The sequence below is a fragment of the Delphinapterus leucas genome, chromosome 16, assembly GCF_059928025.1.
Source record: "Delphinapterus leucas isolate spDelLeu-1000000601 "Yukka" chromosome 16, BTC_Dleu_Yukka2, whole genome shotgun sequence".
NCBI classification, from domain to species: domain Eukaryota; kingdom Metazoa; phylum Chordata; class Mammalia; order Artiodactyla; family Monodontidae; genus Delphinapterus; species Delphinapterus leucas.
Genome location: NC_143144.1, coordinates 58,544,849 through 58,572,800, shown reverse-complemented (window position 1 = coordinate 58,572,800; position 27,952 = coordinate 58,544,849). Strand labels below are relative to the sequence as shown.

At 41.6% G+C, this 27,952-nt stretch overlaps 1 non-coding gene across 2 annotated transcripts; it reads right to left on the bottom strand.

The window, feature by feature from the left end:
• Nucleotides 1-2,781: 2,781 nt before the first annotated feature.
• On the bottom strand, nt 2,782-27,927 carry LOC111172412 (uncharacterized). Of its 2 annotated transcripts, XR_016388141.1 has the most exons (4): nt 27,531-27,926; nt 18,162-18,235; nt 11,537-11,857; nt 2,785-4,670 (listed from the first exon to the last, which is right to left on the bottom strand). It is a non-coding gene; the product is annotated as an uncharacterized LOC111172412 (transcript). The 2 variants fall into 2 exon arrangements; XR_016388140.1 differs by having other exon boundaries at nt 2,782-11,857; nt 27,531-27,927.
• Between the last annotated feature and the right edge of the window lie 25 nt (nt 27,928-27,952).

The window sequence follows — 27,952 nt, the reverse complement described above, 5'->3', positions numbered from 1 at the left end:
ACATGGTAGAGAGAGCAAGAGAGACTTTCTGCCATCTTTTCTTATAAGGGCACTAATCCCATCATGGTGCTCCATCCTCATGACCTCTCTGGATGGGTTGATCCAGAGCCTGAACCCTGTCATCAAGGACTCTGATGTCCATAGCACTGCCTTCATACTGAGACTGATATAGTATGTCTGAGACTTTGTGCTTCCTAGTTCACCTCCAGTGAACATGTCTCGTTAGTTGGAATTATGGCATGGACTCATTCCCAAACCAATCACGATGGCCAGTGTGATGGGCTTTACTGATTCACTCAAACCAAAGTTCATTCCAAGAGCTGAAGGGTCAACCCATCCAAATTCCACAGCTGCTTCATAATCTGGGAAAGAAAGGAGTAGAGATGATGGGATGTGACTATGTTGCCCACTACAATTTCCTCTTTAAAACTATCCACTTTAAACTATTGACTGTGTCTGCTACACGGAAAGTTGTAAGTAAAATGAACTGTCTAGCTGACCATCTGCCTGCTTATTATGAGCTATAGTGAACATCGTGGGAGAGGGTAATAATGGAATAGACCCTTCAGAAAACACAAAGGGAAATGCTGTGAATACTAAGGCCAACACCCCTCTGAACTCTTATGTTGCGGCAACACAAAAGCATTCAAAAAAGGGACAGATGGACTTCCTTGGTGGCACAGTGGTTAAGAATCCGCCTGCCAATGCAGGGGACACGGGTTCGAGCCCTGGTCCGAGAAGATTCCACATGCTGCGGAGCAACGAAGCCCGTGCACCACAACTACTGAGCCTGTGCTCTAGAGCCCATGAGCCACAACTACTGAGCCCGTGTGCCACAACTACTGAAGCCCGCATGCCTAGAGCCCGTGCTCTGAAACAAGAGAAGCCACTACAGTGAGAAGCCCGCGCACCACAACGAAGACCCAGCGCAGCCAAATAAATTAATTTATTAAAAAAAAAAAAGGAAGAAAGGAACAGAAGTCCCTAATCTGCAAAACTGCATTTGGGGTTCCACTGGGTCCACATTCTACCTGCATCATCCACTCCCTCCTCCAGGTCTGGGAAGAGCCATCTTCATTCTTCTTCCATATGGAAATTTACATCACTTTGCAAAAGACTTTGGAATATATATAGTTTAAAAGTTGAGAATCTGTTATGCTAAGTGAAATAAGTCAGTCACAAGAGGAAATATATGGTGTAATTACACTTACATGAGGTACCTAAAGTAGTCAAATTCATAGAGACAGAAAGTAGAACAGTGGTTGCCAGGGCTGGAGGTGGGGCAAATGGGGAGTACTGTTTAATGGGTACAGAGTTTCAGTTTTGCAAGATGAAGAGTTCTGGAGATGGATGGTGGTGATGGTTGCACAACAGTGTCAGTGTACTTAATAGGACTGAACTGTATACTTAAAAATGATTACAGTGGTTTATGTGTATTTTACTACAATTAAAAAAATGTTGAGAATCATTTGTGGGATTTCCTTTTCTTAACCTTACTTTCAGCATAATTTTTTTTTAATTTGTATTTTTATTATAAACATCTTACTTGAATAGTCAGCAAAATATTTTTTTTCCCACCTCAGGTACCTGGACTTTTTTTTTTTTTTTTACAGTTAAATTTAGACCTTCTATTGAGCTACTCTAGATTCACAATGTTTGTGTTTTTTTTCATCTAAAATGTTCCTGGGACTTTCCTGGTGGCACAGAGGTTAAGAATCCGCCTGCCAATGCAGGGTACATGGGTTCAAGCCCTGGTCTGGGAAGATCCCACATGCCGCGGAGCAACTAAGCCCATGCACCACAACTACTGAGCCTGCGCTCTAGAGCCCGTGAGCCACATCTACTGAGCCCGCGTGCCACAACTACTGAAGCCCACGCGCCTAGAGCCCATGCTCCACAACAAGAGAAGCCACTGCAATGAGAAGCCCCCACACCACAATGAAGAGTAGCCCCCGCTCGCTGCAGCTAAAGAAAGCCTGTGAGCAGCAATAAAGACCCAACGCAGCCAAAGATAAATAAATAAATCTATTAAAAAAAAACTTTCTTTAAAATGTTGCTTTTCATTTTTACCCTCCTGATAATGGAGCTCTTTTGCAGCTCCTTTTTCCTTTCCCAAATGGAGTAACTTTAGTTAACTTTAGTGGTCATTAGAGTTACCATAATCACACATTTTCTTGGGAGGATGACCATAGCCCAGTTGTGTTTTGGGTAGGATTCAGCAAAAGCCAAATTCTGTCACTAACTGGGGCTGCAGTCTGAGTGTCGCATCTTCCCCCAGGTGCTCAACAGTGACCTCCTCTGCCTGGTCCTTTATGAACAAGATTTCACTGGGTTGTCCCAGCTTCCCTGAGGTCTGTATATCACCACCATTATACACAGGGATACCCAGAGATGTTAAGTAACTTGTTCAAAGCTCATAGTTAGTGTCCTTGGCTCTAAGCTTTGTAATGTCATTCTTTCTATACTACACTGCTTCCCCCCCAGTCTTTTCCCTCTACTCCAGGCATTAGGATATTTCCACACCTGAAATGGGGATTGAAAAAGCCGGCTGGGAAGAACTGGTGGTGGAATCCCTGCAGTGAGAGATGAGTCATCACAGCTTTCTGACTTGCCTCCCACTGTCTCCCTTTCCATCTGTCCAGTTCCTCCCGGTTCCCCCACTTCTCCAGCAGCCATCACCACACCTAACCCAAAGGGCACATCGATCCTCTCCTTGAGCCAACCTGGGTAAAGGCAAATCTCCTGCTTCCCTTTTTTTTTTTTTTTTTTTTTTTTTGTGGTACACGGGCCTCTCACTGCTGTGGCCTCTCCCATTGCGGAGCACAGGCTCCGGACGTGCAGGCTCAGCGGCCATGGCTCATGGGCCCAGCCGCTCCGTGGCATGTGGGATCTTCCCAGGCCGGGGCACGAACCGGCGTCCCCTGCATCAGCAGGCTGACTCTCAACCACTGCGCCACCAGGGAAGCCCCCCTGCTTCCCTTTTTTGAGCAGAAACAAGGATAGCACTTTTCAAAAGTAAAGGAACATTTACTACGAATGTAAGATAAATTGTAATACATTAGCATATGATAAATGACATGCCCACAGGCTCCGTGACTGTTCTGAGGCTGACCATAAAAGGCCAAAAGGGGGCAGTGACCCAATTCCTGGAAATCCGCGACCCCTCTCCAAAATAGTTGGAATAATCTTCTCACTCATTAGCCTATGAAATTACCCAGTCCATAAAAACTAACCACCCCAAATTTTGGGGCCACTCTCAAGCCTTTTGAGACGGACCAAATTCTGTCTATGGAGCGTGTCGTGCATCTCTCTCAATAAATCTCCCTATCACTTTGCCTCTTGCTGAATTCCTTCTGTGCTGAGACATAAAGAACCTGAGCTTCAGTAAGTCCTGAGACCAGGTGTTCAATTTCGATTAAAAGACAGTGAGTGGGTTCGAGTCTCAGCTCACGGGTTAAAGTCCCAATCTGAATTTTGGCTGGGTTCGAATCCCATCTGTGTTGTGTGGTTTCAGAGTTAAGAATGTGTTCAAATTCCAGCAATGCGCATCACTAACTAGCTGGGAGACCTCAGGCTGGGCAAATCTTTCCACCCCACCAAGTCCAATTTCCCTCCTATGTAGGGTTTCAGGGAAGATTGAAGAGGTAAATGCACACAGCATTCAACAACCCCTTCCAAAGTGTTCTGTTATCAATGACACTATGAGCTGGGTGTGGATACTCCAATTTCACAGATAAGGCAGCCTTTGAACCCAGGTCTGCTGTGGTCAAGGCCCAGGTTCTTTCCATCTCCCCACTGCTGTGACCCTCATGTGAGCACTTGTTCTCATACTGTCTTGCACCGTTACCATACTGTGCATTTGTGGAGGCCAGAACAGCCCTAAGTAAACAACTGTTTGAACTGAATGCATGAATGCCCATGTTAGTAAAAGGAGAGGAAATGATTTGAATTTGAGAGACAGAAAAAGCACTTGTACCAGAGGCTAACAGATTAATTCATGTAGACAGTCAGCCCTATTCATATAGATTGTACCATTTTGGATGCCTGGAGGGAGTGGGGAAGGCAGGGTGGTGGGATTGGAGGAATGGGAAAGTTGATCTAAAAAAACTCTGAATTATAAATTTTAACATTATTATTTTCAGGTAATTGGAAACCTCAAACTGGGTTAAAAAGTATTATTAGAGACAGTGAAAACTGATAATACGATTTTTAATAACTATATTAGTAACCATTATGTGAAAACATTCCTGTCCTATTCTATTCCAAAATCCTGGTTGCATGCATACTTTGCATTATCTCTCAAAACTAGTCACTTTAAATTCCAAATTAGCACCGAGTCCAAGTGAAGGTTTTTATTGGACTGTTGCTATGGGCAGAAAGTACTTGAAAAGAAGACACTACACCTTGGATAGGAGGTGCAGAGAGCCTTCCAGAGAGCAGGACTTCATGTCTTGAAGGAGGTTTATGCTTCTTCACTCAGTCATTCACTTGATTTAGGAAGTAGACAATCAGCACGTGTAGGAACCCCAAAGGTCCCAGGTATGTGCAGTTAGTTGGGGGTAACACCACCATTGCTGGGAAGGCTTGATGTGGTTAGGGTTCTGGATGAATGGTGGAAAGCGGGGAAGAGAAGGAAGAACCCAGGGCCAAGGATTCCTCAGTGTGGGCATCTGCAGGTTCAGGTGGGTAGAAGAACAGACAGGTTAAAGCAGGTTGGATCACAGGTGACACAGTGAGGAAGGGCTCACGGGAGCGGCTCCCAAGCATGAATCCTCAAAATGAGTGTTGAAATGGGAATGAGATGAATCTGGGGACTTCACTCCTCCTGCAGTCAGTCTTGAGCCATTAAATGGACTCTGGCTGATGTAGAAAGGGGATGGGTGAAGGCAGTCTAATAAGGTGCCTCCAAGCATGTTTGAATCCCAGTCTGTCTCAGGCTGAGTGATCTTGGTAAATTATTTAAACTTTAGGCTTCCATGTCCTCATCTGTAAAGTGGGGATGACAACAACAGTTGACAACCTGCCTCCTGGGATGTTATGAGGATTAAATAACTTGATGCCTGTCACATGCTCAGCATTGTACCCAGTACCTAAGCATCTCAGTGCTCAGTATCAGGCAGTGATGATTATTATTGAACTGCAGGGGTCTAGGGCTACCACTTTTGGTTTATTAGCCCCTCAAGGGAGGGATCTATGGTTTTATCTTTAGTACTCATTAAACTATTTAGTTCACTATCACGACTGTTTATAAAATAACATTCAGCCATTTTGTAACATGGCTTCTGCTTCCAATGATGACTAATACCTGATAGCAAGCAACCTCTCTGTGGACCTAGAACCAACTCTTCCAGGTTTTTTTTTGCACCAGAAAAAGAGACAGCTGAGCCACAGCAACACAGTTGAGCTGTCATGTGAGTCATCCCTGCTCCCATTGCATATCCTTAGATTACTCCCCGAACCTCAGATCCCAATAAAAGAGCCATCATAGAAAGAAAGAAGAAAGGAATATGAAAGCAGAAGTAGAGAGCTGTCTGCCTGGAGGGTTGGAAGGCATTTCTGAAGGCTCTCCAGACCAAGCACCCCACAGTCAATTAAGTAACAGTGAAGTCAAGAAGGGGACAGAGAGAAGTGATGGGAGGAAGGAAGGGAGCCCTCCAAGGAAAGGTAGGTTACAGGTTCTAAGGGGGTTCAACAGAAGCTTTGCTTCTAATTCCAGTGTTAACAACTGATCTATGCTATGTTAGACAGGCTGAAATTCTTGGGGAGTTGACAGGTCTCTTCCCAGATCCTGAGGCCTCTGGCTGAGACTGTCTTTTGCAAAGAGGCACCTGTAGATATTCTCATCAGATAACTAGGTTAAATTATAATAGACTTTTTTTCAACCCTAATTACTCTTTTCTACCTAGCTTTTGTAGTACTCATGTACAATATGTTACCACTTTCTTTCTCTGCCATCCCTTTTCTTTTTAAATGTTGTTTCTCTACTTCTGTCTTTCATTCAAAGTATAAACTTTTTTTTTAGAAAAGTCCCTTCGTTTCCTTATTTTCCCTCCCTCTGCCTCTCCAACTCTCTATCTGCTGTCCTTTGCCCTTCTGTTTTCTGATTATTTATTTCGTTTTCTGTTTTACTTGCCATTTATCTTGCTCTAACACTGCATATGAGCCTCTACTCATATTCAGGTCTACATCTTCAGCCCAAGAGAATACCATCTCTTCACAGGGAGGAAAAACTAGAAAAAACCCAGAGCTCTGGTTCTGACCCTTCTCTTATTGTGTGGCTCTGTTATTCCTTACTTCTTTTAATTCTTACTCTCAGCACTGAAAAGAGAGAATGACCCAGGATACTACTCAGTAATGCACTCTACCAATCACCTTTCAACTAAAGGCTTAGAAGGCACAGCTTCACTATTTAAGGTGCAAGATGTTCCAGGCTGATATTATGGCACTGATATTATGCTCTTATTACAGGACTAAGTAATCTGGCTGAAGTCCAGCCTCTGCCACCCTCTACTGCCCACAGGCATTGAGACACTTTGTGATTCTGGGATTCACTTTGGAATTATAGAGATTTTGGCAGAAAGTTTCTTCAAAGTCAGTGCAGTCCATCTGGCCACCTGACATCTACGTCCCTGAATCCAGTGAAGGGAAACTCACTACTTCCCAAGTCAGCCTAATCCATTCCACGACCAAATAAGAAAGCTAGATTTTCAAAGAAAACATTCGTATATTTTGTCATGGTGGTTGTTTGCTTTGCAAATTCTCCTTCCATGAATTATAGTTATTCATAACTTTCAACAGCCATAGGTCATTGCACTCCTATCAAGGTTTTTGCAAGACATTTGAATTACAGATGTGGAGGTAGAAATGTGTTTGTAGTGCATGGATCCATCCTCATCAGCCTTATCATCTAGTATAATAATAATTGCTAATACTTCTATAGAATTACTGGGTGCCAGGCATTTTCTTAGCATTTTGCATATATTAAATTGAGTAAATGTAATTTCTCTAAACACCGTTTCCTATTTGCTTCCCTACAGGGGCCCAGGATTTGATGGCATATCCACAAAAGAAGGAATCTAGATGTCATCTAGTCCAATCCTCAACTTTCCCCACAAGTCCCAGAGAGGGTGTGTGCCTTACCTTAGGTCACACAGCTATTAGTGGTAGAGTGGGATCTCAAGCATCTGAATAACAACAAGCTCACTGTTCATAGCCAGGATCAAGAAAGGTATTGTAGGAACCTGAGACTCTCTTTCATAAGAATCTGCCTTGTTTTGTTCTACATATGGCTAATACTCTGCTGCAAGGTGCCAAAATCACCTTTCCTACCTTGTGATCTTTTAAAGTAAGTCCTTCTTTGAATTTACTTTAAGGCACTTGTATCATCTCTCCTTCCATTTCCCAGTGTTTTAAAAAACTTTTCTAATATAGCCAAGTGAATTTCTTTCCACGTCAGTGAGATTTCTGGATCAGGAACAAAATCATTTCAACCTGTCTGCCATTAACTTTCCCATCAGAACAACTGACAAACACAGTTCAGTTGACCTATTCAAGATCTGTAGGATCTTTCTCCTATGTGGCTTATGGTGAAGGGTGAGCAGGTGTCAGGAGAGAAGAACCCTGGGTAGAACATGGAGATGTGTGGCATCTTAGCTGGCTGCATGTTGAACAGAGCACCTCTCTGGCAGCAGAGAAGGGAGCTGGATCCCTGGCTGTTTGCTTCCATGGACATTCACCTGAATTCTGCTCTTGGGACAGAACTGAAAACTCCTGCCCAAATCTGGTTGTGTACATTTCTTTCCAAGAACCCTATCTACATTTGCAACCAGGTCTGGCAACATCAGTAGAGAGGAAGGACTTTTGTCCTCTCAGAACACAGGAATATTCTATGTCAGCAGCCACTTTTTTCAATGTTGGGTGCATCAGTGTCTGGGTTGCATAGAATATTTTAAAATCATATTTGCTTTCAAGCAATGACAGCTTTATAAACAGAATGGACATGAACAGATGAGTCTAATTCAGTTATAACTAAAGCTAAGGCAATTCCAAAACTACTTTATTGTACAAAATATTGTTCAGAATTTGTGTATTGGGTTTGAGCTTCTTTTATTTTTAATACAGATTTTATTATAGTTATATTCGTTGGGGAAAAAATACCAAAGAGAGACTGGTTGATTTTTAGTCAGGGTTCTGATAAAAGTGTGTTTTCCCTAATTGTCTGAACTTTTCTCCACTTCCATAACTAGAAAGATGGGATCTGTATGGATTTTAGGGCCACGGACATCTGCGGCTCAATCTTCATTCTACCACTTAAAATTGTGGGAGCTTGTGTATGTGACAACTCTCTGAGTCTCCACTTCCTTCTATGTGACTGATAGCACTTATCTCAGAAGCCATTATGGGTTTCAAACAAGGTATTTGAAAAGCACATGGAATAAGTTTGCATAATGTTAGGTATATAGACACTCAGTAAATGTTAGCTTCCAGTTTCCTTCTCTCACTCTTCACTCTGTGTGTGTGTGTGTGTTTGGTGACAAAAGGAGGAAGATTTGATGAGTATGAATTGGACGACTGGTCCAGAAATAAAGGATCAGTATACAATCAAACAAACACACAAAAAATCAAACACAAAACAGAAAGGAACAGAGGTGAGAAATGGAAAAAAGAAGTTTAGAAAAACGCTATCAACAATAAATATTTACTAAGAACTTCCTATTTATATGTTTAGGTCCTCCAATGTATGGGACTCAAGGATATTCTTGTCCTCAAAGAGCCTAGACACTTTTTTTTTGTTGCGGTACGCGGACCTCTCACTGCTGTGGCCTCTCCTGTTGCGGGGCACAGGCTTCCGGACGCGCAGGCTCAGCGGCCATGGCTCACGGGCCTAGACGCTCCGTGGCATGTGGGATCTTCCCAGATCGGGGCACGAACCCGTGTCCCCTGCATCGGCAGGCGGACTCTCAACCACTGCGCCACCAGGGAAGCCCAGAGCCTAGACACTTTTGAGGAGACAAGATTTATTCATTTGTAAAAGAGATAATTAAAATGCAAAGGAGTTGCTACTCTTGGAGTTGAGAGGAGAAAGCAACCTCTGTATTTATGGTATCTTTCAGTCGTGCTATGGGAGACAAGGGAAGACGAGAAAATCTTGAAATGCCCAGCCATTTGAGTCTGATGACAAAAGCTGGGAATATTCTTACAAAGGGAGACCATTGGTTTTGTGAAAACTGCAGTGGTGAAAATGATCGTGGTATTCTTTGTAACAACAGAAAATCCCCAAACAAACCTAAATGGGGCCTGGTAGTCTCACAGCCTTTATGCTAAGGGGCAGGGGGTGGGTGGACAGGCTGAAGACGTCCAGTGCATACTCCTGGTTTCCTTATTCAGCCTGAGAGACGCTGATACCCCTTGTTGAGTTACTTATCTAGATTCTCTTTAAGCTCCGTCTCTTTCTTTCCCCAGCAGATCCCTGGAGAGATGCCCTTTCAACCTCCATCTCTACTAAATGCCTTTTGGATCCCAGCAGTGGAGCCCATTGGGTGGCTGGATTGACTCAGAGCAAACTATTACTGAGGCCTGTTAGCGTTGGTGAAAAGAATTCTAGCCAAATCCTCCAGGTTAGAAGAGAAATGACAGCTCCTCCCAGGAGTATTCCCGTGACAAAACACAGCAACCACCCTACAAAGGGTTAATCCTCCCCCCTCCCCTGCCCCCCAACTTGCTGCCAGAGATCAGCTAATCTGATAATTATGGCAACAAACACAGTTTAGACAAACAAGACCTGACCCTGAGGGTTTGGAATGAAAACATTTACTCTCTCCCTCCCCAGAGAGACTGTGCCTGGAGCATACACACAGAGAGACACTGGGAAAATACCCTTGTGCGGGAGCTACAGGGTGAAAACATCTGTGTTCCTGAGCTGCTTAAGAAGATAAAGTTAATGGGGAGAAGGAAGGGGGTGGGGGAGGTGGGAGGAGTGGGGAATGGTACAGTCGGAGGGTGTGCATGTTTGGAGCAGATGGAAAATGTACCCAGAACTGGAGATGTAAGCCAATTGTAATTGATTTTACAACAGAGGCAGAGTGAGAGGAGAGGTACAGAGGAGTCTCAATGAGGCAGAATTCCAGTGAAGAACCTGGACTGTGGCTAGAGGAGGAGAAACATCTTAAACCCCCAAAGTAGGACTTATTCCTGAGAGCTGGAAGGGAAGATTATTCCAAGTAGTCCACGATTCTAAGTGAATTTTAATATCTGCCTGCCTGGCAATGAGGCTCACAATCTAACTTGGCTGGTCATCCTTCTCTCACCCCTAGTTTTGCTTCTAAACTGAGCAACACGGGACTTCCCTGGTGGCGCAGTGGTTAAGAATCTGCCTGCCAATGCAAGGGATACGGGTTTGAACCCTGGTCAGGGAAGATCCCACATACCGTTGAGCAACTAAGCCCGTGCACCACTACTGAGCCTGCGCTCTAGAGCCCGCGTGCCACAACTACTGAAGCTCACGAGCCTAGAGCCCGTGCTCCGCAACAAGAGAAGCCACCACAATGAGAAGCCCGCGCACCGCAACGAAGAGTAGCCCCCGCTCGCAGCAACTAGAGAAAGCCCGCATACAGCAACAAAGACCCAACGCAGCCAAAAATCAATCAATCAATCAATCAAATCAACTAACTAAAGCAACATGCCCTTTCCCCCTTGCTGTCTGCCTCAAAACTTGTCAAGCTACTTTTCCCCTTTCTGCATCTAAAATGCTGCTTCCTAGAAGAAAACTTTCTGGGTTGCTTAAACTGGAGATTCTGCCCTTGGCTTGCTTTAACTTGGAATTCCAACAGTTTCTCCTTTCCAACTACCTTCAAGTTTTGCCCCACGTAGCCATGAGCCTAATGTCATCCTAGAGCCAAATGTCATTTCTTTTTTGCACATGGCTGGTGGTATATCAGCTGGTAAACACTCCTTGCCCCTTAAAACTCTCCAAAGGGTCTCTAGGCATCCAAATCCTTGGGCATTTGCAGACCATATATATGGATTACCCCAAGCTAAGAGGAGCAACTACTATGATTGATGATAGGATCGAGGTTTAAAATGAATTCCATAAGGTGAAAGATGGTCTAAAATCAATAAGAGAGGATGTGCCAGGAATGTGAAGCACTGCATTTAGGTCCAATAATCAATTTACGAGCATAGGACGGAAAGACCTACAAAACAAGTTTACGTAAAAACAAAATAAAAAACCATTATTTTGGACAACAACTGGTTCAATATGAGATAAAAATGAACCTATCTGCTTAAAGAGTGAATACAATCATGGTAGGTGTTAATAAAAGTATTGTGATCACATCAACATTTTACTGTATTCTTAGCAAGGGAAGGGTAGAACTGAACAAATCTTTTTTTTTTTTTTTAAGTCTAACTGTCAGCTGACCAAGCAGAGTCCAGGAGGCTATGCAGATCAATTTTCCTTTGTTTGTGCTTTAATTTAATTTCAGATTCAAGTGCCCTATTGCAATCTACACAGGGTCCACCTTGGCAATCATCATACCTTGTTCAGCTGGTTCCACTTGCCCCTGTGTTTTGAATCCCATGCAGGCCCATTTACTTGTTCCTCTGCCAGTCTGTTGGAGAATCGGAGATTCCTCTACTCCTCAAGGAAAGACACTTCTTTCCAAATAGTCCAGACTTCTCACTGCTCTTCACACACCCCATGGTCGTTTGTTAATTTGTTCATTCATTCATAAATCCATTGACCATCCACTATGTGCCAGGCACTGTACCAGGAACTGGGATTCAACAGTGATAAGAAACGGTCCTTGCTTTCATCAAGCTTATGTTCTCAGGGGGGTAAGCAGATCCTAAACAAAAACTAAGAAAATTTCAGATAATAAAAAGGTATGAAAATTTACCCTGTACTTGAAACGCCTTCCAACTTCTGCCTAAAATTCTCCGAAAGTTACCTCCTGCTTTCTAACTCAGCTCAAGTTCCACCTTCCCCTTGGAGGGGCAGAGAACTCCTCCAGCTTTCTCCTCCCTGAACTTTTGGTGCCCAAGGGCTTGTAACACATAATTAATACTCAACTGCTCTCCAATTGTTTCCCTTACACTAATTTTGCCTCCCAGTAGACTGTAGGAGCCAGTGAACTCTTTGAAGTTATAGGCTATGCCTTCAGTTTAAACATATTCAGTCAATCTTTATCTATGATACTGTTAAAAAGGAAATGAGAAGCACAGTTTAAACATAACTTGAGGCTTTTAAGCTGATTCCCAGATAACAAGAGAACTTCTTCCAGCGTCTCCGAAATCCTCTAGAATAAGAATGTAAAGTCAGGATGGTAGTTTGTTTATTTGCTGAACACACCTCCTCCAAAGAGTCCTAGATTTTGTAAGGAGATCTTTAAAGCAACAAACATACCTTGAACTGAGTATTAGTGAGATTAGAGGGAACAGCAGGAGGGAAACAGCCAACAAGCTCAAAAAGGGAAGAAAGTTAAGGACAAACAATGGCAAATTCAGAAAAATGTTCGGTCCAAAATTGAGCCCAAACAACATTTTTTTGGGCCCCTCACACTCTGCAGAAGCAAAGCATCCTGAAAACAAAACAAAACAAACCTAGAAACAATACAAATGGCCATCAATAGAGGTTTGATTAAAGCAATAATGGCACCTTCATAATGTGGACTGGTATGTGGTAAGAATGAAGTAGTAAATCTACATACACTGATGTGAAGAGATGGCCACTTTGTAGTTTAAACAGCAAGTCTCAGAACAATACAGATAATATGATCCCTTTCATTAAAAAACTTACTTATATATGTGTAGAAAATGCATTTAAGGATATATACTAAATTGTTAACAATGGTATTTCTGGGAATGGGTTATAGGCAATGGGGTTGGGGAGACAGGGGTATTTAATAATTTATTTTTACTTTATAACTTCTGAACTGTTGTATATCCTGCACTTAATTACGGATACCCAGAGTGGTTCCTGGATTTGTACGTGCCCCTTGTGCCACATGGAAGGACTTCTGAAGAGAAATCCTAAGCGTCTGCCAATGAACTGTGCATGGCTATGTCCTAGGGGGCATTCTTAGGTAGAAGGAGAGTATGTCCCAGCCAAAGATTTGCCAGGGCACACAAGGAGAGCCATAAGGAGGCCGCTACAAGCATGTTTCATGAGTTTGCTTCCTTAATGCAACTCAAGGATGCACTGAACAAATTCCATGACAAGTTTGTTGTTATATAAATGAACCTCTGGAAAAACGTATAAATAAAACTTTTACATCACCAGGCAGTAAGGGAAAACAATATTTAAGACGTTGAGGTCAAGAATGTGGCTTTGGGATGATAGAGACATTTTGAATTCTAAGTTTGCCACTTACTAGCTTTGTGAACATGGGCAAATTATATTACCTCTCATTGTTTTCCTCCTCCTTCCTGTGAATCTTTTTTGGGGGAGTCTCCTCCTTCTCTTTCCAGCCCTGAAATGCTGGTGTTCCTAAAGCTGCTGTCCGAGGCCCTCTTCTCCTTTCCTTGGGTGATATTATCTTCCTGTGGCTTTAGTGGCCACTGCGTGCCTGTGACATACAAGTCAACAGATCAGGCCAAATCTCTCTTCTTAGCTCCATGCTCTGCCTGATACCTTCTAAGGGAATCCCATTTCCTGCATGCTAAAACCCTTTAACATGCTTTACATGGTCCTTCAAAATCTGGGGCTAGGTTACCTTTCTAATCTCATTGCTCACACATTCTCTCTTCCCTCTCTGCTCCAATCAGACCAAGCCATTTTTCATTTCTTCCACTAACCGTGTCCTGTGGTCCTTAAACTCTGGGCTTTTACAACTCTTTGGTCCTCCTGCTCTAGCCTACGTGTCTAGCACCCACCCCGGCAGTTTCCCAGTATTGCACTCCTCACACTGCATTGAATGACTTGTTTACACATTTGGATCATCCACCAGATCATAAGCCCCAGAAAGCCAGGGTATTTATCTTGTTTGTCACTGTATACTTAGAACATAACCCCCAGTACTGGCACTTGACAATCTAATTATAGACATTTGTTAAATAAAGCCATTATAACATTGTTAAATAAAGCCAATATATCATTATAACATGAGCGAGGTGATATAATCTTTAAGAATTGGGCTCTGGGTTCAAACTTTAGGTCTACTGCTTAACAGCTGTGCAACTTTTGGCAAGTAATTAACTTATCTGTTCCTCAGTTTCCTCATCTGTTACCCCATCTACTAGAATGCTTCGAGGAAATGAAGCACTAAATGAAATAACCGTTTTCATTACAAAGCAAGTGCTTAATAAATATCAGATAGTTTAACGTTTAGAAAGTGCTTAGAACGGTGCCTGGCACATAGTAAGAACATAATAAATATTAGTTATTATTATCACTATAATTTTTTGTAATGATAAAAATAATCTCTAATTAGTTTTAAAAGTTTAGATTTCTGTGTATAGATTTTCTTAAACCACAGCATATTTGTGCTTAGTAAGTCAGGTAGTCTAGTAGCTTTTCCCCTCTAGGAAAGTATTTAAATACTTGAGTGGAAAGTTATTAGGGACAGTAAGAGAGCAAGGAAGGAGAACCAACTGTGTTTAGTGTTAATAGTGTTCTAGACTTCAGTTGTTGCAAAACAGTGGTTGGACTTTAATGTTTCTATGATTGTTGCTTTTCTTCCAATGGCAGTTCTCAAACTTGGGTGTGCATCAGCATCATCTGATAGCTTGTTAAACTACTGATCAACTGCCTCTATTTCTAGGTGGTTCTGGGATGGGGCCTGGGTTCGTGGACTTTTACCAAGATCCCCTGGTGATTCTGATGCAAAATGAGGTTTAAGAACCTGTGAGCCAATAAAAAGCAATTGGTTAAAACCAACAACCACTGTGTCCAGGTGGCAGCATCGGGCTCAGCAGGACTTTGTTGGAGTTGCCTTCTGGAAAGGGCTCTGAGAGATTGGTGTCTGGGAGATGCCTCTGTTGTGAGGGACTATTGTTATGGCCAGGAGAATCCTAAAGACAAAAGGCTTCACCTCCAACAGGAACAGCTGCTGAGGACCCACTCTGGGCTTGCTGGGGGAGGCGAAGAGGAGCTCCGCCAAGAGGTGTGCTGGAAGCACCATTAGAAGCCCTTGCTGGAGGCGCTACCCTGTAGCAGCAGTGAGAATCATCTAGATAGTTTGTTAAAATGCAGATTCCTTGGTCCTACTCCAGACCTACTGAATTGGGATATGCATTTTAAACAAGCTTCACAGATTTGTCTGAGGCATGTTAAAGTCAGAGAACCATTGACAGAAGCTTGGGCTGATTCCAGTGCGTCGCAGCCTCTGCCAGCTGGTGTGGAGAGATGTTTTTGTTTTGTTTTGTCATACTCCCCTTCCCAGCAGTCTGCATGGAACCTAGACTGACTTCTCAGATCTTAGATGGTCACCAGCCCTCAAAGACCAGGGAGGGTGTAACCCGGAAAAGACTTTTGTAAATCAAAGCATAACTTTCTTTGAGTTATTAGATGTTATGCCCTTTTCTGAGGACAACTAGAGTGGGCATTTGGTTTTCAGGAGCTGTCTGGTTAAAATGATTTTCTTTAGAGAAAAATCTCAATTGTGGTAGGTGGGCGTTGTCTGGATTCCTCCTGTAGGGTCCTGCGAGGGAGAAAGGGCTGTCCTGGTACACTTGGCTCCAGTGAGTGAGGTGTTTTGAAGGTGACATCTATTCTCCTTATCTGTCAAAGATAGATGAGCAGGGACTTGGTTGCCGCGGGGGATGTTACCGCCTTGGTTTTCCCATCAAACTCTGTCAGGCTTTGTAACTTGAAGGAATGAAAGAGGGAGTGGGAGAGGGACAGTTTCTAACGAGCTGTCAGCAGGGTCCCACCAGCCTGCCTTAGCCCAGACTTTGTTCCAATGCTATTAGGGTAAAAATCCTTGAGTTTCTCTCAGACAAAAAGAAGTGGCCTGGGGCTGAGAGGCACAGATTCATAAGCAATTTCCCTCATTATACACTTCCAGTTCTTAATCACCATTTCAGAGAGGATGAGCTATCAGAGCAGACTCTGAGAATTTTGCCCTAGACAAGATGCACAGCCCTCATACTGTAGCTTAATCAGTGTGCTTTTCTCAGCTGCTAAAAATGGGGGAGACCTGGCTCTCAGCATGGCTGAGCTGTAGGAGACCTTTTGTCCCTAGTGATTTTTAGGCCTGGGACAAGGGAGAATTTACAAAGTGCTAATGTAGAGATCTTTCCAGAAGTGGGATCTGCTCGCACGAATGAGATACCCAAGGAACCAGAGAGGTTATTAGCGACAATGCCAAGTGTAACATCGGGGGTGTGGGGGGAATGTATCTGGAAAAGTCAGACTAACACAATTCCAGTAATCCCAGAATCGAAAAGCTACAGGTTTAATAACAAAAACCTTGGTGCCCTAGCAGTTTTTGTTTGGTGCAGGAATTATAGATTTATTTTTTGTTAGCCACTCTGCTATTTATTATAAAATTATGCATTTAAGACTATAATATTAAAATAATAATTAGCTTAAATAGTCTGTAATCCAGGATTACAGATGGTATGACAAACAATAGCCCTGGAATGCACTTGGAATAGTTACACGAGTAGTGCATGGATACATTCTTGTAAAATATTTAGAAGTTTACACAGCAAAAAGTCCCTTTCCCTCCCATTCCTCTTCCCAGAGGTAACCACTGTCAACAGTTCAGTAAGTATATTTCAGTCATCTTTCTGAACATTTACATACACATGTATGTATATATGCACACTCATCTTTTCGCATGAGATCATATATATTGCTATGTAACTTAAAAAAAACCTGAATAGTACATATATCTTGGAGATATTTTCATAGCAGTACATATGAGTCTTCCTCATTCATTTCCACATTAGCACAGTACTGCGTTATCGGGATGTGCCCTACTTAGGGAATCACTCACTAACTGGTAGACATTAAAATTGTTTCCAATATGTTTGCTATTACTAACTTTTAAAAATGATGTATACCCATGCTGCACTGCTGACCCACTGATTCAGAATCTTTGCGAGTAGGGCTTAGGCTTTGGATTTTTTCAGAAAGAAACTGGAAAATTCTAATGTGAGGCAAGGATTGAGAATCATGATCTACACATTAAACAAAATAAAACAGAACTCTAGAGCATTTTAAGATAGTACAATCAATTATTATGGAAGCAATCAGAGACAGTCAAATAGTCACTGATTAATTTTTAATCATTTACTCTGAAAACACCTTGAGTAAATCAAGTTATCCAAGTGAAAATAAATATGATATTTAATAGCTGCATGGCATTTTTATCTTTGGGAAGGCTTTCCTTTTTTAATCTCAGCATCTTCAATTCAAAGCTGTGAGCAAGGTGGGCCAGGAATGACCTTGTCTATTTTACAGTCCTGGAAGCTGATGGGGGTAAAATGATGCTTCTCAATTTTAATATGCTTAGGAAAAATCTGGGAATCTTCTTAAAATGCAGATTCCAACTTAGTAGGTCAGGGGTGGGCCTGAGATTTTGTATTTCTAACAAGCATGAAGGTGACTCTGATGCTGTTGATCTGAGGACCACACTCATTAGTAAGCACCTGGATTAAAGGTAGTGAGCTAAATACAATGGAGAACTCAATTCAATAGAAGAAACTGGGTGTCACTGAAATGATGGACACTTAGCATGACGAAGAAAGGAGTTAAAGGAGAAGGGAATATAGGGTGGAGAAGGATGGACGGCAAAGAAGCTCTTCCTCTACATCAGCTAAACAAGGATGCCTTTCATCTTGGAATCCCATGCCCTAAACAGGGGCACATCCTGAATATGGCACTAAAAGCATCCCAAGCCTATTGGCTGTCACACCATCTGTAATCCTGGAGCTTGCCCAATACTATTTCTTGTCTCTGTAACTTTCCCTTCTGGGGGATCCTGATGGTAGCCCATGGGTCCTGTAGTGCTCATCCCACCGCCTTTCACCTTGTTTACAACCCATTCCTTCCTGGGGGAACCAGAGGCTCCAATTCTGAACTTGACTTGTCTCTGCACACCATTTACTCTCTTGGTTCAGTGGTCTTCCAGAGGAGACTTTGCAGCCCAGCGCTGGCTGTTATCTCCGTCAGACATGGAGGAGACACCATAAGTCTCTTGGCGATATCCACTCACCAACTATGACAGTTCCATCTTCTTTGGGCAGTCCCTGTCATCAGTTTTCCTCTCACTCTTTAGAGATTCCTGTCCTGTGTAGGATAAGAATAATAAACATATAAGTACACGTTTCTGATTCTCCCTTCTCTTGATATCTGTTTTTATTTAATTAATAAAGATCTATGTGATTCAGAATAAATTTTTTACTAGTTTTACATTTCTCAACTGAGTCATAAAGATAAAGATACTTGTACCTTACTAATAGAAGCTAGATTTTTTTAAATGCTGTTTTTGCGTTTTTATCATTTGGAACAAAAGAGCTAGAAGCACTAATAAGATAATAAAGGTATTATTTTAATGGGCCATTTTCTCTTGAAAACATTGGCTTCCAAAACAGATTCCAGAAATTTAAGATTAATATGTGCAAGCTGTAGGGTCTAAGAGGTGCTGCTGGGGTGGGAATTAGAAGGGGAATGCTATCCACGCTGGAGGGAACATTCTGAGGGGAAAGAACTGGCCTCAACTAGATGAATTCCCCTTATTAATATGCTTTCACGTTCCTTTTCCATGAAAGGACAAACAGCACTCACCATGGCTGTAATTTTAGCAATTTTATTTGTGCACTGCTTTTATTGTCTGTCTCCCCCATTAGATTAGAGAATTCGTGAGGACAGGGACTTTGTCTTTTTGTTCACCATGTTATCTTTTTCTTTTTTGGCCACACCGTGCGGCTGTGGATCTTAGTTCCCTGACCAGGGATTGAACCCAGGCCATGTCAGTGAAAGTTCCGAGTCCTAACAACTGGACCACCAGGGAAGTCCCTCACCATGTTATCTTTAGCACCCAGTGCTATGCCTGACACATAGTAGATGGTCAATAAATATTGATAAAATGAATGAATGGAAAAAATCATGAAGAAAATTATGAAGAAAAAGAAACAGTGGTATTATGTTACGAGATGGAGTTTTAATGTAACTAAGGTTAAAACTATAATTAAAAGTAAAAAATAAAAGGCTCTCAAGACTACAAAGCTGATAAATGGAATATTGCCTGCCATATCAGTAAAGAAAAGATGTCACAGTCATCAGCAATTGCAGCCACAGCCAGTGGTGAGCTGGTGAGCCCTGAGGGAACTCAGGAAGGAAAAGTGTACCTGCCATCTAGCAGCCATCAGGCTGCAGCTGCTCCCTAGGGTGAGCCCTGAGGAAACTCAGGATGAGAAAACACAGGATACTGGCCCCAGTTAGCTGAAGTACATATCAAAGGAATGATTTCAGTGAGCCCAGACTCTTGCATCTTCCCATACATAGAAAAGCAATTAATTCCTTAACTTGAGATTTCTAGTTTTCTTTAATTAACAGTAATCATTTGTTCCTACTACCTGCCCTTTGTCGCAAAACTCCTATATATCCTAGCTCCCCCCTCACCTCCTCAGAGCAGTTCTCTCAGGGTTATTTGACATGCTGCCTCCTGGGCTTGAAGCCCTAAAAATTCCCACCAAATAAAACATTACTCTCAACTTTTAGGTTGTGAATATTTTTTCAGTCGACAAAGCTTAGCTACGGAAGAAGGATTCCTGATTGGAAAAGTTGGAGACCCATTGCTTTAGTCATGTGGAAGATTAAAACTCACACCTTATCCCTTTAAATAATTTTGACATTGTTAGGTCATTTTTCTTTGTAAGCCCTATGCCTCTTCCATTTCTAGAGCAGGATGTTTCTCTGTTCCGAACTTGGAACTTTTGTATGGAAATTAATATGATGTCAGAAAGCAAATACAGTGACTTCACCACAGAACAAGGACCTCCTTTGGTCTTTTTAAACTCAAGTAATGAACCAGTAATACATTTTAAATGTTTTTTAAAATATGCTCTACCTTAAGGAGAAGTTGTGGGATTAAATTTTGGTATGCATTAATATAAAATATTCTGAAGTCCTTGGAATAAAAGCACAATATAATATCTAAAACCAGAACATCTCATGCATTCTTTCACTCAATAAACTTTTATGACACCAGAGGCCATATGGCACAGTGGAGCAGGGACCCTGAAGATAGGCTGTCTAAATTCATATCCCAACCATTTTATGGTTGTGCCATTTTGGGCAAATTGTTCCAGTGCTTTTTGCCTCAATTGCCTCATCTGTTAAATGGAACAATAAGACAACCTACTTCCATTGTTATTGTAATTTGAGTTAGTTTTTATTGAGCACTTAGAACAGTACCTGCCATATAGTGAGCACTATGTACATGGTTTTAAATAAACAAACTCCTGTAATGTGCCAAGCAGGTACTAAGCACCAACAGGCTTCCAGGAAATTAGTGAGCTAGTATCTACTGAACACTTGCTATGTATCAAGCACTAATCTGTAGGCAGTTTTGTATCCATTTTTATGACAACTCTGCTGGAGATATCATCCTCCTTCATTCCTTCAGCCAATATTTACTGAGTGTTCACTAGATGTCAGGAGCTGTTTTTGGTCCTGAGACACAATGTCTTGGGATTTATGTTTTAAAAAATTACTATTTTACTAACAAGTGATTTTCAAGAGCTCCCTTGATTTCCAGATCAGCTCAAAACTGTAGTGTGTCACATTAATCTTTATTAAAACATATTCTCATAACCTCTGAAGTTTTAAATTACTACATTTCTAGAGCTTTGTAGAACTATTTTCCTCCCTCTGTCCATTCTACTTAATTACCATTATTAGAGACTATCTTAATTTTGTAATCTTGTTGTCTCTTTCAAATGTTATTTTTTCAATAAAAACTTGATTTTTTAGGTTATAAAATAACACCTTTGTTGGAAAGTATGTCATTGTTTATTTCTCTATTAAAGCAATGCTGCAATGCATAGTTGTATATGACTGTCTCTCTTTGTAAACTTGTATAAATGTCTTTAGGATAGATTCCTAAGAGGAGAAATTGCTTGATGAAATGGTATACACATTTTGACTGATATTGCCAAAATGCATTCTAAGAAAAGGGTTTATCGAGTGACACTCTCACCAATAGTGCATGAAAGTGCCTACCTTACCCTGCCCTCTCAACGACACTATTTTATCCATATTTATAAATATTTTTGTCAGTCTGATGGGCAAAAATGGATTAATTGGTGCGGTTTCAATTTTATAATGAGTATGATTTTTGGTCCATTTATTGGCCATTTGTATTTATTCTTTCCTGATTGATTTCTCTATATCCTTAATTCATTTTTGTATCAATACAATTAAGCGCTGAGTATCTACTAGATGTGACTGATAAGCAGGCTGCAAATATTTTTTCCAAGTCATCATATTTTAATTTATGGTGTCTATCGTCAATGTTTTTCTTTACGGCTTCTGAGATTGTGTCGTGATTGGGAAAGTCTATTCCACCCCAGTACTGTTTCAAAAATCTCCACTATCTTCCCTATTTTGTTTGTAGTTTAAATATTTAAATTTCAAAAAATTGCTACAGTGATAGCAATAATGATTAAAAATAGTACTTAATTTTCAGTAATTAACAGAAGTCACATATTCTGGAAATCAAATAATAACAGAGTTTCTTTTAACGTGATAGTTTTCTTCATGTAAATGTTTAATTATATGCTAGACATAAATGACCTGTGAAAGCATTTTATAGAGGCGCCTCTCTTTTCTGGCATATATTCCCATGTTTATAGAAAATGGCTGAGAAAATGGTTAGAGAGACCAGGACAGAACCTCTCTGAGGGGAGTGAGAATTTAAAACAAAGTAGAAGTCTTTCGATTACCTTGTTCTACACATCCCTATCCGCAGAGTGAAAGTCCTGTATTTTTTTCCTGTTTTTGCCCAATCAACAAAGATGTGCTTTGGAAAGCAGGTGATTTGGAAGATAGTTATTAAGAATTAATTCTGGATGAAAAAGTTACAGAGATCTGTTGTATACAATGTGCATGTAGCTAAATCTACTGTACTATACACTTTAAAATGGTTAAGATGGTAAATTTTATGTTATGTTTTTTACCATAATTAAATAAAAAGAGTTAATTCTGCATTAGAGTGTATTTTTTAATCAATCAACAAATATTTGAGTGTCTATTATGTACCAAATATCTTGTTGCGGTGCAGGATACCAGGAAATATAATTGGTGGTTTCAGTTCTCAAGGAACTAAGAAGCTATCAAGTTGGAGAAAAAAGTTAAGTATGCATGAAAATGTACAATCTCAGGCAATGTAATGATACCAAATGAGGAGAAGAGACACAAATTCTTATAGGAGTTTAGAAAAAGCAGGAATCTGACTACAGTGATAGAAATATTTGTTAGGTACTTAAAGGGCTTTCAAAGCACTTTAACATATATTTTCCAAATTGACCCTTTTACCAGATCTAGGAGACATTATCTCCGTTTAACAGATGAGGAAACAAAGGCTCAGAGGTCGTAATTTTTCCAAGTTCACACGGCAGAACTGGGAACTAGACTCAGGTCTTCCAGTTCTTACTCCTAGTGGGATTTATTTAAGTTGGCACTGAAGTTTTGCTGCCAGAAAGTTTTGAGGGTTACAGCAGAATCCAAATGTGCCAGGGACACTATGGTTATGTATTAGCTAGAATTATGATTATTCTCTCCTCGCTGTCATCCTGCCAAAGAGCATCAAGTAACTTTTAATACAAAATAAGGGATTATTTTTTTCTTGCTAGTTACTGCATAGAGAAACTCAAGTCAAACTGCAATTGAATGAGGACTAACATGCAAGACTTTAATTTCACCACTGTATACACACAGCCATTTAGCCAACTGCAGTCCCATGACAGACATTCCTTACCCATCATGTCTGACATCATTCTTTAAAGTCATAATACATATGGTACAGGTCTGATCTGACCCAGGTGTGACAGAAAGGAAAACTAACACAGACAGCAGAATAAAGTCAGTGAATTCAAATTTAAAAGCAGTTATCAGGGCTAAGACCATATGACTTACACACATTTTTAAAACCACATCCTGCTAGTTCAGTGGACTGACTTCTCCCCAGAAAGTGCTTAGGTCTGTTCATACAATAACCCTATCTGATTGCCTAGGGTCAAGCTACTGTTTATCTCTGTCAGACACAACCCATATCCTGAACAGAGCCCATATCCTAAAACCTGCGTTTTTCACCAATTACTTCAGGGCAATACAGGATCTGACGTTCTTTCTACATAATCACCTAAACAAGAAAAATACTCTAATTTTTTGTTTTTTTAATATTAGGTAAAAGTAAACGCACAGGCACAGTGGTCAAGAGCTTTGCTTTTCATTTTCCTTCTCGTTGAGTGCTCAACGTTTTGCAAAAGAAGGGCAGTGCTGCCCTCTACTGCAGGATGCTGCAATGTTCACAGTACACTTCTACATCCACGCATCACCCCGCACTCCACCCCAGACATGTCGGGTAGAGGAAGACAATCTATTACAAGGTTTTACACTACCCCTTTAGGAGCTGTTTAAAAGAAATGTGTTCTTGGAAAATACATTGAATTTGTTTCCTTCATTATCTCTTCATCTACCTTCCTCTTGTATCAAAGCATAGGACTTTTAGGACATGACCTAACAACAAAAAAAAGGATATTACAATTTGGGGGAAAAATGCTTAAGACATTGCTCTAGAGGTAAGAGGTTGTGTTTTGATGCATTTAGGGAGAAACGGGGCAAGGGGAGGAAACTTTCTTCTGACTTTAAGGTCTGTAGCCTTCTGGTCTTCTGTCATTTGGTGCGCTTTCATCAGCTTTTAGCTAGGCTGATCTATTTCCTTCTCTGTATTTCTCTGACTGGAGATGACAGTCACCTGGGCATGTTAAGAGAGTAGTGGAATAGGGTGTCTAAAACACTCTCTACTCTTCAGAAAAAGATCATATAGAAATACTAAGGGCTATTATTAATATAGCTACATTTTAATTAATTATTAAATGTCTTGTTACCTTTAAATTGCTTTGAGATTTTACAGATCTCTACAAAGATTTCTTGAAGGGTTGAAGATATTAAGAATTATGTTCTGTTTTCTTTTCCATTAAAAAAAATTTCAGAGTACATGCCCTCAAGAGGCCACGGCAGACAGACTTTAAAGATAGTCTAACCATTACCTTATAGCTACCCAGGAACTAAATTGTAATTTTCATGATAATAATTTCTACAACTGTGTTAAATGCATGTGTGTGTGTGTGTGTGTGTGTGTGTGTGTATCAACACCAAGAAAAAAATCTTTTTCCCCCCAATTGACAGATAAGAATACTAAAACTCAGACATATTAATTTACTCAAACTTTCAAAACTAGTAAGAGGCAAAACCAGAATTTGATTTCAGAATTTGATTGAAAGCCTAGGTATTGTTCTACTATGCAGCTGATCAACGAACAAACTAAACAAATCTCAAAGGCACATGCTTGTAAACAACATCTGTGATGATGACAATGATAGTTAACATACTGAGTACTTACTAAGTGTCCAGTACAATTCAAAGCATTTTAGAGTCAATCATTTAATAACATTAAATCATTTAATCCTCACAGCAACACCATGAGGTAGAAATATTATCTCCATGTTATAAGTAAGGAAACTGAGGTATACAGACGAAATCTAGTCCCAGAGGCCACGCTTTTAACCATTATGCTACACTGCTTCTTAAGTAAAGTGCAAAAATTATATAGCACAACAATTTCTAAATGGTGCCCTGGAACTTAGTTCTATTAATAAGTAGATAAAACCCATCCATAGTTGTCAGTCCTGTTGATATCTGTTATACAAAGGCCTCAGCAGCTTTAAAAAATGTTCTGCCCATGTAGGTGCCTAGTTTAGAACTAACATTAGACCTTGTCCACCGCAGGCCTCACTAGACATGCCCTTCTATGAAATAGGAAACAGCAAGAGACCTTCACTTGGTCCAGTCCATGTGTGCAGGTGGGGAGACAAGTCATACATAAGGGAGGGAGGAGAGAAGTGAGGGAAGAGATGCAAGGGGAGATGGTTCCACCAAGGCACAGCCAGGAAACAAGCCAGTTAAGCTGAAGGGAGTGGTTGATAAGCGATCACTTTCCTTAGCAAGAGTAAACTCAATCCAATCAGAAGCCAGCACCAGCTTAGGGGCTCTACTCTTACTTTCTTGCCCACGATTTGGTCACACGGTGACTATCAAACAGATCTCCTCTAACAGCTTTGGTTTTTTTAAATTTTTATTGGAGTATAGTTGATTTACAATGTTGTGTTAGTTTCAGTTGTACAGCAGTGACAGCTTTGGTTTTTAAAGAAACTTTTGTTCAATGCATAACTCAGCTTCTAAATAATATCCTACCCTTAGTGACAACATATACCCAAATATAACCATTCCAAAGCGCTTTGTGCTTAAGTACAAAGTGTGATAAACTCCTCCCTCTCTTGTTGCTAAGCATAGACCTTCTGGGTATCAGCGGCAAGATTAAGTACAATAAGCAGGTGTGGATTTGCTTAGGGGTCCATGCAGTGCCCGCTACTGCCCTGGCCTGCCTCTTATGCTATGTGGCAGTGCTGCCTAGCCCCAAAGGCTTCAGATTTCCAAGCGAGTATATTCTAAAGGAATTCATTCCCGATCAAGCTGTTGCTATGTGGTTCCTACTTCCTCCCTTCCAATTCTTTTGGAAGAAAAAAAAAAGGCAGAAGGGAGATGGTAGGGACAGATAGTCATAATGAAGTCAGGAGCCAGGGGAATACCTGCCCCTTTTCCTTCTGATCCTTACTGCCCTTTCCCTGGACACTCACTTTACCTGGCTGCCTACTAGTCTGGGCAATGTTTGCCTCTCAAGAATCTTTTGCTTGAATTATCCATTCAGCAGGGAGGCTGTCTTGCATCCATTCTAAGTCAAAGTGTTAAAATTAGTGATGGCCTGGAAAGCATTTTGTTTACTTCAATACAGGCATTTTGCTTAGAGGGGCAGGCTGCAGGGCTCAAGATAGAAGGCTACTGAACTTAAAGTAATCTCCAAGAAACACATTCCCGAGGAAAAAAGTTTGAGACTTGCATCCCACATAATATGCAATCCCTTCCCCCAACACCCAGTAACTGTTTGCCCCTTTCTAAAATTCAGAACAGATAATTATGGGGACATGAAGAAAAACTGCATATGGTACTTTCTATGCCCCTGTCAGCACTGACTTGGTTATGGGGCTGCTTAGGTTGCCAATAAATATTTATTTGGACTTAGCTAAGTTGATAATGTTTAGGTAATTTAGGGTTGTTTTTCCCCCAGGGAATGACGTAAGGCATGACCATGACATTGTTGGCCAACGCTGTGAAGATCATACTTTTAAATCAAACTTTGGTAAGGCTGGGCTATATAACATCTCACTCAGCAGCTGCCCTTTGCCTCTGCTTATGGAAGCACCGCAAGTTCATTGTCATTTCACCTTCAGTGTTGAACTCACAATCTTAGAGGAAAGTGTTGTTAATGAAACACTGTTGACAGTTATCTTTAAAACCAGAGGCTGTTTCTGAAAAGAAGCAAATGATACAAAGGTTGGCAGGTGTTGCACAAAGTACTTTTGGCTTATGTTTGTTACTCTGAATGAGATTCATTTTGAGATTTGTCATATTATCCAATGAACAGAGGGTAAGGTATTGCTTTTTTCTGAACCAACAGAACTGACTCCTCCTGCCACCATTTATTGAATACTTACTAAGTGCAAGAAACTAAGGGAGACTAATACAGGGTTAATATCTCTAGCCAAAGGAAGTTTACCATCTACAAGGGGTGTGCATCTGTGCAATGATGACAATAGCTAACATTTAGGGAGTGCTTACTATATGCAACTAAACACTTCATATGTATTAACTCACATAATCCCCACAACGAACCTACGAAAAGTACTATTATCTCCACTTTATGGAGCAGGAACAGAGAGGTTAAGTAACTTGCCTAGCCCTGACCAAGTTAGTAAGTGGTAGCATTAGAATCTAAACCTAGGTAGTCTGGCTCCAGAACTAGGTTCTTAACTGGGCATTTTGGTCATTTTCCACAATTGTAATATTGCCAAGAAGGGACAGAAGCACAGGAAAGAGAGAGGGATTTTAACCAGAGTGAGGGTTAAGGCAAAGCTTTAGGGAGGAGGCATTTGCTCTGGATCTTGAAGGTCAACAGATGGAGAGAGGGGCTGGGGAGGAAGGAATAGCCTGACTAAAAGAAGAGACAGTCTGAATACCAGCCAGCTGACGACAGCAAGATCTGGTTGAGTGCCTGCGTGGGAGAAAAGCTGGAGGGGGAGGCCGCGCCCAGATCCGTAAGGTCCGTGAGGACCAAGCTCTCTCGGTAAGGAAAGGGGAGCAAAAGCTTCAAACTGTATGAGCGGCAGAAAGGAATTCCTGGACACTTTCTCTTTTAGTAGGATGGCCCCCTGTCTGAAACCAACGCAGGTGGCCCACCCACATTTCTCTCAGGGGGAAACAGCCGGCCGAGATGGTCAAGGTCGTCCGCGCGCGCTCCGGAGCTGCGCGTCCTGGCCGAGGACTCACTACCCGTGCGCAGAGGCGGATTTGGCTGCCAGCCCGAGCCGGGCCACACTGGGTCAGGAACGTGCGCACCCCCGGGCCTGGCAGGGAGAACACCAGCTCCACGGGTACCGGAAGGGCGGTCCTCCAGCTACCTGCCACCAGCCACCTCCCGCCAGCTTCCTCCAGCTTGTCTCCGGGCGCCTGAAGGTCGACGAAGCTGCCTCCCGCGTACGCCGCTCGTCTCCTCCCCTCAGCGACCCAAGGAACAACGGCTTCAGCGATAGGAGCACGCTCTGCCAATCAACTCTATCCCCGCCCCGTCCCAGCCGGCGTACGTTGCATTGGTTGCATCAATAC